The 12,303-nt window shown below is 50.6% G+C and overlaps 1 protein-coding gene across 4 annotated transcripts in view; it reads right to left on the bottom strand.

Moving 5' to 3' along the window:
- Positions 1-12,303, bottom strand: part of NSMCE2 (NSE2 (MMS21) homolog, SMC5-SMC6 complex SUMO ligase) — a 933,269-nt gene that overhangs the window by 647,464 nt on the left and 273,502 nt on the right. The window lies entirely within an intron of this gene.

The following is a 12,303-nucleotide window of genomic DNA, read 5'->3' as shown; positions in this document are numbered from 1 at the left end:
CATTTGTTTAATTACATTTATTTGCACTTAGTTATTCATGTGCATTAAAAGATGCCTGTTAACCTCTTAGGATCAGGCTGTACTAGAAATAGCCTCTTCCTGCAGTATTATGTGCCCTAATACTGGTCCAAACATATCCATGGAGCGGTGTGGGGCCACATGCGTTTTTTTCCTATTTTTCAATGGGATTATTTGTACACCCTATTTTTATTTTTTGGGTGTACGTGCCCTTTTTTAGGTAGTAAAAGTGGCCGATACACTGCTTTTCTGTAGCGCTGCTAGTCTGTATTACGCTTATCTGTGGATTGCAATTGCGGCTTTTAATGATCGTTTGTGGAAGTTAGTAATGTCATTGGGCTTCCTCAACTCAAGTGTACACTTCTTGGGGATCTTATGGTTAACCAGACCTTAAAATGTTAACTAAAAGTTGGAAAAAGAACGGGACACTTGCCCTCCCCCGCACCCTAGAAAACCTACTGTGCATACACACATTAAAAAGGGCCCTGGAGCAGAGAAGGAACTGATCTCAGAATATGGTATTAATACGTGTTTGGGTTTTAATTGAAATGAATACCCCATGATCTGAAAAAGGGAGGGCACCTAGAACAGGTAATGGAATTTAAAACATGGTATTTTCATTTACCTGAGAGGTTGCAAGTGATGCAGAACTGTAACTGAGCCTTATACTGAATACAGCTAACTATTTAAGGCATCCTCACAACCTTTATGTGGGACACAATTTGAAGGGCAAGTTTAAAAAGCTTTAACAACCCTCTCGTCATTTATTTTAATATATCAATAACGTATTTTTGTAGACAAAGGTAAGCAAAGTTGCCTTTTCTGATACTAGTCACATTTCATCAACTTTTGCAGTCATCCTCCCCTCAGTTTTCCCCGGTTATGAAAAGCCGGTTGTGAAAGGTAGGAACAAAACAAATGTCCCCTAAATCAGCGAGGGGTGCATGACAACTTACTGACCTCCTTAACTAGACAGTGTATCCAGAGTCCCAACTCTTCAATTGAAATGTTAGCCTAGGAGAAGAGAAATGACAGCTCTTAGAAGAAAAACACCTGACCGAACGTGGCATTAACCCAGGCACAAAAACACACGTGAATGTGTGTAGAGCAAAAATAAGACCATCCTAAATAATCTAGAAAAGATTTAGTATATACTCATAATAACTTATCTTATTGACTGGGCACAATGGCAGCACCACTGGTGGCTTCCTGGAGCTGAAATTTGAAACTGTAAATATATGCTAAGTATCCTGTGTAGACTAGAGCATTATGTGTGGAGAGGGTGTGTGGGGTGGGGGTGGGGGGAAGCCATTTTAATCTCTCCTTCTAAACAAGAAGTGATCTTGAGTTTTTTGCAATTCCCTGGGGATACGGTTCCACAGTTTAGCGGCAGAGAATGAGAAGGTACAGCCTTCTGCTCTTTCTTAAACCTAGGTGGGATCTTAGGGGGCATCTGGGTTGGCAAAGGTTAATTTTCTGTCCTATGAAAGACATTCATTGTGTAGTGGTCTTTGAATCATGCACAGAGCATTACATGTCAAAAGGCCTCATAGACAAAAGTTGGTCTGGCCATAACGATTTTGACCACGTTTCCACCATAGCCCCTACAAGAAGAATCTCAATTCTTGATAGATTTAACTAGGTTATGACATTCCCAAGCAAAGTGGCCACAGCGGATGGCCATAGGGAATGCCCTCTGGCCATATGCGAGGCCTGAGAGGATCTAAGGGCATGGCTGAAGACAAGGCCTAGGCCCATTATCCCCATCATGAGGTGCCCAGTGTGCACATTATGTTTATGGGGCGCCCAGGTAAGTGACAAACGGCATGTCAGGGCGCAATGCCTACTAGAAAATAGCCCCAAACCGCTCCAAGTGGGCACTGCAGACATTTGGTGTTGTAGCGGCAGAGCAAAACGAAACCTCCGAAGTTCACTAGCTGTGATTCTTTAAGCAACCATAACTCAGCCACCGTCATGCACTGCTCATGACACCATGCATGCCATCAAACAGGATGATTCACATACCCAAAGTTCCAACAGGAGACGAGGAACACAAAAGATGAAAACAGACTGGTTATGCTCACTTAAGTTAATGACCAGCATCAAACAAAACCCAAGTGGCCTGAAGATTATTTTCAGGGATGATTTTCCAAATACAAACGTGTGCGTTTACACTGTGGGATTTTTCTTGAGTGTCCCCCTGCTGAGACCTAGTAACTAAATAGCCAATCCATGAAAGATCAACAATGCTTCGACATCATCTGTGAAATCAAGCAAGTGCGAGCCAAGTTAGTTTCCAGTGTCACACACAACAGCTATGGAATACTTTAAAATAGGCTTACACAGGACACATACTAGCCTGTCAAGTAAGGTCCTGGCAAAATGCATTATAATGGTCATATGCATTCACTTCATTTAAGCCGCAATGTATAAGTGTTAGCTCTATTTTCAACATAGAACATATGTTTTCTGAATGAAACGAATGCTTTTTCATAAATAGAATTTTAGGTGGTTTCCAAGTTCTAAATTCTTCAACTATGCAAGGATAGGCAACTTTGTGCTTCTTGAGTAACTTCAACAAACAGGTTATTCCAAGGGACACTTCCCTGATTTGGATATTTTTTTTTGTTTCAGTTACCAACACCTACTCATTTAGCAATCATGTTTTCCTATTACAGAAGCTCTGTGACTCACACAGCTGGAGCAGCACAATAATGCCAGTGCTGTCAAATTAAAACCTAGTCAGCGTTTTGCTGGTCTATTGCGCAGGAAACTGAAGCGGGCTGAATCCGGCGCGTGTTCATCAATGTGTGTTGCAACAGAAGGATTAGGATAATAAGGCACTGTGGTCCCCATGTCACTTCATTCTTGACTTCCATCACTTAGCCATTTGTGTATTGTTCCTGCCCAAGCAGGCGTGAGAGGCCTTCTCAACTCTTCCAAGCATCCAGTAGCTCCAGCTTCTGCCATATGAAAATATGTTCCTCTACAATTGTTTTGGAGGCATCTGCAGCAAAAATTGAGAATTAAACATTCCTGGTCTATGCCGGTTGCTAACACCTCACTTCCCGTTAGATACAGACTAATGTGGTGCCATGTTCTGGAATTACTGAAACAAGGTGGGAGATGTGATGGACGGGAATATATGTGTCCTGATCCAAAAGCTACTAGTGATTTAAGTCCCACACACCTACTCAGCTAGATGGACCCGTGAATTAAGGGCTTGGGTAGACCAAGTAATAACACCATTTTTCAGGCACTTCTATGTGCATATTCAGCAGTCAACAGTGACCTTAGAAAAGCAGACATGTCCACTGACCCACACATGTATTCTTCGTCCACAGTGGTACAGCAGCTGCATGACCCTGTACTATTATGTTTGGATTGATTTTCCTTACTCTAGAAAGTGTTGCTTTGCATCCGTTTCTCCGGCCATGGGCCCTTTTGAGCTTTGGGTTTGTTTCGGGACGTTGGGCCTTACGTTTAGGACTTTGGGGTCTATTTGATGTTTTGGGATTTGAGACTGAATAGTATAGCATACCACTTCCACACGGATTTCTCCAACTCCTGCAGTATGATACTTTAGACAAGCTAGCCTTGAAGTAACTCTAGACTAGCTAGACTCTAGATTCTTCATACTTATTCAAATGTCTAGCTTGTAAAGTTGCAGTTCATGTTTTCATAGCAACCCGTTTGTAATTTTCTAGTTCAGTATGTGCGGCTGTAGGTGGGTGCACTCCACTCTTTCTGCAGACTTCAGCTGTGGGTGGGGTTGTGGGTTGCCAGTTGTTTGGTGTCTGTTCCTATGGACCGGGTTACTGATATGAGCCCTCTAATTAGAAAAGGGAGCAGTATGGGAACTAAAGTTCGAGCCTTTCATTTAGAAGGTGTCCTGGAGTTGCACGGACACCAACTAGTCCCAAAAGTACAAAGAGACTTAGACATCAATCCTTCTTGTGTACCAAAAAACGATGGGATTACCATCCCTTCACTCGCTCCGAAGTTAGCATAACCTCTAGGGCGAATTAAGGCAGGAGTTGAGAAACTTCCTTCGGCACAAGAGCCCGCAGGCAAGTGTTGGCTAGAAAAGAGTGCTCACCTGGAGGTCATTGGAAGAAAAAGTCAACGTCCCTGCAATCAACCTGCAAGGCCCAGGTGAAGAGGTACCAATGTTTCCCCGTCGCCGTCCGAAAATGCGGCGTTGCTGCCATCGCTGTAGGTCCCCTCCACGTCCATGGTGTCCCCGGCCAGCATGGCGTAGTGTGCCCAGTGCTTAGTTAAATGGTCCTTTAGCGTCTTAGGTTTAAAGAGCTTACAGGTTCGACAGTTGCGCTCAACGTGATCCCGTGGGAGGCAAAGGTTGCACACCAGTTGCTTGTCGACCATGGGGAATTTTTTGTTGCAACTTAGGCAGATCTTGAAAGGACTTCTATCCAGAATTAAATTAAATGACAGCTAGGCACAGATAATGTATGAAAAGGGGTAAATACATTCTCCAATGTCCTCCCCCCTCTCCCTACTGTGTGGGCTGAAGCGGCACTCCAAAGCCGAAAGGATCTGTTGATGGGAGTCTTCGACGGTCGTTTTCTTCACCGTTGTCGGAGATGTTATCGATAATCGGTGAGTGAAAGATATAAAGGATACTAAGAGTAAGGAACAAGTTACTTACCTGTACCTGTTCTCCAGCATGGGTCTGGCACGGATTCTCATGCTCATGAATATTCCCTGTCAGGCTGGGAATCCTCAGTAAAGAAAAAGATCGGTTTCAGTTTCGTTTCTGAACTGTCTTTCTCCTAATAACCAATCACTGGTCTCTGGGTCATACTGCCCCCAGCCAATGACTGCCCTCTACCTAAGCCCCTCCTCTGGCAGCCGTCTTCAGATTTGGTAGCACGTAAAGTGGCAGTAGGAACAAGTGAAGAGCCGCAGAGGGGTAGGAGGGAGGGTTCGCATGTGAATCCATGCCAGACCCATGCTGGAGAACAACAGTTACAGGTAAGTAACTTGTTCCTTCTCCAGCATGGGGTCTGGCATGGATTCACATGCTCATGAATACAAGAATACATAGCAGTACACACATGCACAACCACGGGAGGTGGCAAGGCTCAACATTAAGCCTTTTGTCACTCAACATTAAGCATCTCTTATCTCCTCACCAGGCCCACCTTCAGGCGAACAGGTTGCGCAGCACTGCCTGGCTGACTCTGGACTCCTCCCTGGAATCCTGGTCAACGCAGTAGAATCTCGTGAAGGTGTGAGTCGTCCTCCACGTAGCAGCCCTGCAGATGTCCAGCAGGGGCACACCAGATAGGAACGCCGTGGTAGCAGCGATTGCTCTGGTCAAATGGGCTCTCGGACGGCCGGGCAAAGGTCGGTTTGCCAACCGGTGACAGTGCATGATGTAGCCGGAGAGCCATCTGGAAATGAAGGCCTTCGAGAGGGCCTTCCCTTGGTCCAAAGTTCACAAACAGCTGTGATGTCTTCCGAAAAACTCTTTGTGCGGTCCACGTAGAACGTCAGCGCTCTAGCTACATCCAGCAAGTGCAAAGTCCTCTCGGCCGGCGACTAAGACTACAGGAAGAAAACGGGTAACACCAAGGGCTCGTTGAGGTGGAAGTCCGACGGCACCTTGGGCATGAAGGAGGGGTGCGTCCTCAGCACCACCCTCGTCTCGTGGAAAGTCAGGTATGGGGCTTTACAAGAGAGGGCCTGGATCTCTCCCACTCGTCGTGCGGAGGTGATGGCCACAAGAAACGCTGTTTTCCACGACAGGGACTTCAACGGTGCCGAATGCAGAGGCTCGAATAGAGGCCCCATGAGCCTGGTCAGCACCACGTTGAGTTCCCACGCCAGGGCCGAAGCCTTCACCGGCGGCAAGGATCAGAAACAGTCCCTTCATGAACTCCTTCACCAGGCGATGGGACCACAGGGATGAGCGCCCCGGAGTTCTGGTGTAGCGGGAGATAGCCTCCAGATGGATCTTGATGGAGGCATGCGCCAGCCCACCTTGGCCGGCGATAGCAAGTACGGCAGCACTTGAGGGGCCGTAATCCGCAGAGGGTTAATCTTCTGTGCACAGCACCAGACAGAGAACCTCTTCAATTTATGTCTGTAGCACTTGGGAGTTGAGGACACTCTGGCCTTTGCAAGCACCTCCTTCCAGTCTGCCGTACCCTCAAAACTCTAGTGCTGCAGGTGCCAGGCCTGCAGGTTCAGCGACCCCGGGTCGTGGTGGAGGATGGCGCCTCCTTCTCTGGAGAGGAGATCTGCATCCGTCTGCAGTTGACTGGGGGGGACGCTGACATGTCCAGAAGGTCCGGGAACCATATCTGTCCCAGCCACGCCAGTGCGACGAGGATCATCCTGCACCGGGACCATCTGAGTTGGTTGAAGAGTCGCAGCCGCAACGGAGGGAACGCATAGAGGAATAGGCCATCCCAGGGGAATGAGAAGGCATCGCCCATGCTCCCCGGCTGGGGAAACCTGCTGGCGAACCTCCGGCACTTGGCGCTCGTCGCAAATAAGTCGATCTGGGGATTGCCCCATCGTTGGAATAGCAGATCCACTTGATCCTGCCGCAGTTCCCACTCGTGGCACGAGCGTAGCTCCCTGCTGAGTGAGTCGGTGATGGTGTTCTTTATTCCTGCCAGGTGGAAGGGTACCAGAAACATCCCTTGGGCGACGGCCCAATGCCACAGATCCTGGGCCTCCTTGGATAGGGCTGGGGATCTGGTGCCTCCCTGCTTCCGGATGCAGAACATCGTGGTGGTGTTGTCGGTGAATATCCTCACCACCTTGCCCTTGAGGGATGGAAGGAACGACCTGAGGGCCCAGAACACGGCTCGGAGCTCCAGGACGTTGATGTGTAGCGACTTCTCCTCCGGGAGCCAAAGGCCTCTTGCGTGGAGATCTCCGGTGTGCGCTCCCCATCCCTCCAGGGAGGCATCCGTCGGCACCGTCTCCTGGTGTGCGGGGGACTGGAAGTCCATCCCTACCGCGGGATGCACGCGGGTGCCCCACCACCGGATCGCTTGGCAGAAAGTCTCGTTGAGCGAGATCCTGTCTTTGAAGCTGCCCGCCGCTTGCATCCAACGGGCGTTGAGGAACTCTTGCAGTGGACGCATCCACAGCCTGCACAGGCGCACGAGGTAGATGCACGAGGACATCATGCCGAGAAGGGACTTGATGGACCTCACCCTGGCCACGTCCATGGCCGACAGTCGTTGCACCTTGCCCAGGATGGCCTTAGTCCTTTCCTCCGACGGAGAGGCCAATCGCGCCACCGTGTCGAGCCTGGCTCCCAGAAACAGTGCGACTTGTGACAGAGCCAAGTGGGATTTCACATAGTTGATGGAAAATTCCAGATCCGTTAGCAGCTGGACGGTCTTCGCTGTGTGTCCGACAGCGAGTTCTCTTGTCCTTGCTCGGATGAGCCAATTGTCCAGGTAGGGGTAGACGTGGGTCCCCTGCAGGCGCACCCGCGCCGCTACTGGTGCTAGGCACTTGGTGAATACCCTGGGCGCCGACTTCAATCCGAAGGGGAGGGCCTTGAACTGGTAGTGCCGTCCTCGGACTACGAATCTGAGTAACTTTCAACGTCCTCTTAGAATGGGGATGTGGAAGTAAGCATCCTCCAAGTCCAGCGACGATAGGAAGTCGCCCTCCTCCAGCTGTCCCAGCACGTGCTGGAGAGTGACCATGTGGAACTTTTGTGACTTGATGTACGTTTAAGCGGCGAAGGTCCAGGATGGGTCGCCAGCCGCCGGTCTTCTTCCTTACGAGGAAGTATCGCGAGTACACTCCGGAGCCCCGGAGCCTCTTTGGGACAAGCTCGATGGCTTCTTTCTTCAGCATCGCCCTTACTTCCAGCAGCAGTTGAGGGATGTGGTTTTCCTTCCTGGCCACGGGAGGAATGCGGGGGCCCTTTAGAAACTCAAGGGTGCGCCCGCGGGCCAGGGTATCCAGCACCCATCGGTCGGTGGAGATGGACTCCCACACGCTGACGAACTTCGCCAGCCGGCCTCCAACCGGGGTGCTTCGGTGGGGGCCCGACACTATGGCTGGTTCAGACCTGCTTGGTTGTGGCCTTGCCACCTTGGCCTCCTTGACGACGAGATCCTCCTGACTTGCCGCGTCCTCTGTAGGCCTCCTGCGACGAGGAGCAGGCCGCCTGGCGGTATGTTGAGGTGCCACCGCTGAATCCTTTGGAAGCACCTTCCTTGCCTCTGGAGTTTCGAAAGGGCGGTGGTCGTCGTTGCAAAACTCCCAAGGCCCGCGTGGTTTCCGTGTCGGCCTTGATGGCCTGAAGTGACTCGTCCACTCTCTTGCCAAACAGGTTCTTTCCGTCGAAAGGCATGTCCAAAACTCTGCTTTGCACATCCTGGCGGAAATCGGTTGCCTTGAGCCAACCACCCCGGCGAAGGCAAACACAGCTGCCCATCTGGCAGAAGCCGGTGTCAGCAATGTCCGTGGCCACCGTTATAGCGTGGTTCGCCTCCAGCAGAGGAGCAATCTTAAACCACAGCTCCCTGTCGTAGCGGGCCACACTCACGAGGGCGTTGGCCACTTTAATCGTCGTCGCCGCCGACGAGATGACCCATCGTCCCATGGCATCCAATATCTTCCCTTCGCCGTCTGGCGGGGAGGTCGAAGTTAAAGCCGTCACCCCTGCCGCTTTCATCTTGGCCACCGCCGAGACAAGCAAATCTGGGTTCGGCTGCGCCCCAAGACACATGGGGCCGGAATCCGGGACCCGGGACTTCTTCTCGTACCGGTCTCTCTTGGCAGGGGTCGTGGACGGGTTCTTCAGGATCTCCAGCCCCTCGTCCCAGATGTCATCAAGCAACGGGACCGAGAGGACCGTCTTCCTCTTGGCCTCACGCCGTTGATAGATGAAACCTTCCTTCTGTTCCACCTGGCGATCATGGTGTGGAAGAAGCCAATTTCATCAGGCGGGGAAGCCCGGGGGGGTGGTGATGGGAGGCCATCCCGTCGTCACCACCGTCGTCATCCGTCCCCGTGTCATCCCTCGGATCTGGGGAAGGCGATGAAAGCCTTGAGGGCCGCATAGGCTGGTAGGGCGGTGGGGGATGAGTTCTCCTCCGCTTGCTTGGAGGGCTTCCCGATGGTCCAGGCTCCGCTGGGTCGTACGTTGGGGGTAAGGGCTTGTCCTTATCTCTGTGCACAAGGCCTGGATAGCCATCAAGATTGCTCCTGAGCTGTCCTGTGGCCAAGGCACTGGCTGTGACGGGCGCAACAGTTGGGGAGTGGAATCCTCTGCCTCCACGGGAACCTCAGCGTCACTGTCGCTTTCTTCGTCTGCCTCGTCGGGATCCCTCCCGTGGGACCGGACTTCTTCGGACCTCCTGTCCAGGATCTTCACGACTTCAGCCAGCTCCTCTTCAGAGGCTGTATTCGTGTCCGTGATGGCCACCGCCCCCCCTCTTTTTCCACCGGGGTTTTCACGGGGGTCTTATCGAGGGGCTGAAAAGAGAAATCCCTCCGCGGTGGCAGGGAAACTCTTGGCCCCGAGGTCGCCTCCACTGGGGTAGCCTCCACAGGCTTCGCCAGGTCCACCATGACTCCCTCGATAGAGGACTTAGCCGGGTGAATCAAAGCCTTGACGACTCTGGGCGCGCTTGAGGCCTTCACCTTGGGGGGGGGGGGGGGTCGCCGCCTCGCTCCCCCTCGGCTTTCTCCGTTGGGATCGACCGGGGCTTCTCCCGAAGCTTACCCGGGTTCTCCCACTTCCTTTTCCCCGAGCCAGAGCGTTGGCTCGTGGTTGATGGCGTCGGTGAAAGTGCGCCCTGCCTGGCAGCCGAGGAGCCCGACCGTTCGGTGCTCCTGGTGCCCGCGGACTCACGGTGCTTTGCCTTTTGTTGGGCCCCCACCGCCAGAGCGCCCTCAAAGGTCTTAGAAGACCACTCGGACCTCTTCTTCTCACCTGCTGCTGGGCTCTTCCCCTCCAGCCAGTTGGTGAGGCGGATCCGCCGATCCTTCATGGTTTGTTCCGACATGTTCTTGCAAAACGCACAGTCCTTCTCCACGTGCGTTTTGTCTTCGTGAAGGCAGTAGAGGCATCTAGAATGCTCGTCCTCGAAGACATTTTGTAATCCGCATCCAGGGTAGCTCCTGTCCGTGTGTCATGCTCCCTTTTGCCTGGGTCATGTCCACGCGGGGTAGGCCTCAAAGAATCTTCTGAAATCCTCCAAGAAGCGGGACTCGACGAAAACTTCGCCCTTGAGGGGCGTAGAAAATTCCGAAAGGGGTCCCCGTTGATCGGAAGTAGAAACAGTGGAGCTTGAGGCTCGATTGACCGAAAAAATGAGGTTTAACTCTTTGAAAAATCGCAAAACGCAGTAAAAGCTCGAGAGCTATAGCACAAGGACTCCCAACACTTGAACGTGCGGTAAAAATCTGAAGACGGCTGCCAAAGGAGGGGCTTAGGTAGAGGGCAGTCATTGGCTGGGGCAGTATGACCCAGAGACCAGTGATTGGTTATTAGGAGAAAGACAGTTCAGAAACGAAACTGAAACTGATTTTTTCTTTACCGAGGATCCACACCCTGACGACGGGGAATATTCATGAGCATGTGAATCCATGCCAGACCCCATGCTGGAGAAACTAACTAATTGATGGCGGAAAAAAACAATCCGAGGGACCTCAACGCATGAAGGACCATGTGTACAGCAGACGTCACACTAGGGATAGTATTACTGACACACCCTGTCAACGTCCCTTTTTCGAATTTCAAAAACAACTGTAATACGCTGCATCTTCCACTAGATGTCGGCCTATGCACAACATGTAATCTAAGCAGATTCCACAAGCCACAGAATTATATATCTTTTTGGGGAAATCTCACACTTTTTAGTTGTTTTAGAAGCATGAAGCAATAAGAAACCCTCACGTGTTCCCAGAGGACCCTCAGTCAACAGTGTTCCTTCTACAGGTTCCCTTCTGGAAAGGAATTATCCCCTAGAACAGAAACCTTCTTTTCTGCTGCCCTTAAGTCAAGCTCTCTAATTTACCTATCCAATAAAAACAGGTGGTGCCATTTCCTGCAACTCTTCCCAGTGCTAGAATGCTCTACGCTGTGCACCCATCATATTTAAAGTGTCCATAATTCCCTTCTTAAATTATAATTATGTTCCAATATGTGTTTCACCAAGTTCTTCCACTGGCCTACCACATAGTTAGACACTCCTATTGAATACATCTTCCCAATCTTCATTGGATGATTATACTTTCTATGGCAGGGGCCAAAACTACTCCTAAACAATTACATGCACAATCGTTATTTGTGACGGTGCAGAAGTAAGGTTCAGACACAACAGTGGCAGGTTTTGGGGTAGAAACTGTTATTATATGAGAAAAGGTTGGAAAAATGCCCCGGTCCCTAAAATTAAGAGGGGTTACCTGCCTCTAAAACAAAACTAAGGAATTTGTCAGAATGTCCAATCATAAAGTCGGTCTTTGTCAGGTCTCGAAACACCTAAATATGTCCCTAAAACGAATGAGCTAAAGCAACTGTGCAAGGATGATCTCTTCCTATAGTAAAATGTTCTGTGTAGATCCAACCAACAGAAAGGTTGCCAGTCTCTTGGGTAATCACAAGTGGCAAAAATAAAGAACTGTTCAAAATTGCAGGACTCCAAGGTTAGGGTTGTAATCCTTTCCCCTAGAATCCTCTGTATAGGCTGTCTCTCCTTTTGAGGCACGTCAGGCCTGTACATGCTTAACGAAATGTCAGAATATCTTCTGCCTTCGACACGGTCAATGATGCCATCCTGCTCAACCGTTTCCGTGGCAACCTGAGCATCACTGATCAGACCCTTGCCTGGCTGAACTCTTTCCTCTCTGATCGACCTCTTTCCTCCCAGGTCCAACTTGGGTCTTTCCTTTCATCTATCTCCATTTCTAACTGCAGTGTTTACCCAGGGGTCTAACCTCTCACCCTGGCTTTTCAACCAATACCTGGCAACTCTCGCACACTGCATTGCCATTTTCTGCTCCAATTTCCAGTGGTATGCTGACGACACGCAACTCATTTTCAGGCTTCCCTCAGCCACCTCCTCTCCTCCTCTCATCTCTGATTGCCTATCTGCCATTCAGGATTGGTGAGCCGCCAACGATCTCTGCCCGAATGTCAGCAAGACAGAGATCCTCCTCTTCGGCACACCTTCACCCTCCTTTCCCCTCACTCTCTGGCTGGCCTCTCTTGGCCCTTCTCCTACCTCCACCTGCGAGGCTAAGAACCTAAGGGTCATCTTTGATTCCACGCTT

This window comes from Ambystoma mexicanum, chromosome 5q (genome assembly GCF_040938575.1).
Source record: "Ambystoma mexicanum isolate Mex_15411 chromosome 5q, UKY_AmexF1_1, whole genome shotgun sequence".
NCBI classification, from domain to species: Eukaryota; Metazoa; Chordata; class Amphibia; order Caudata; family Ambystomatidae; genus Ambystoma; species Ambystoma mexicanum.
This window is presented reverse-complemented; position numbering and strand designations above follow the sequence as displayed.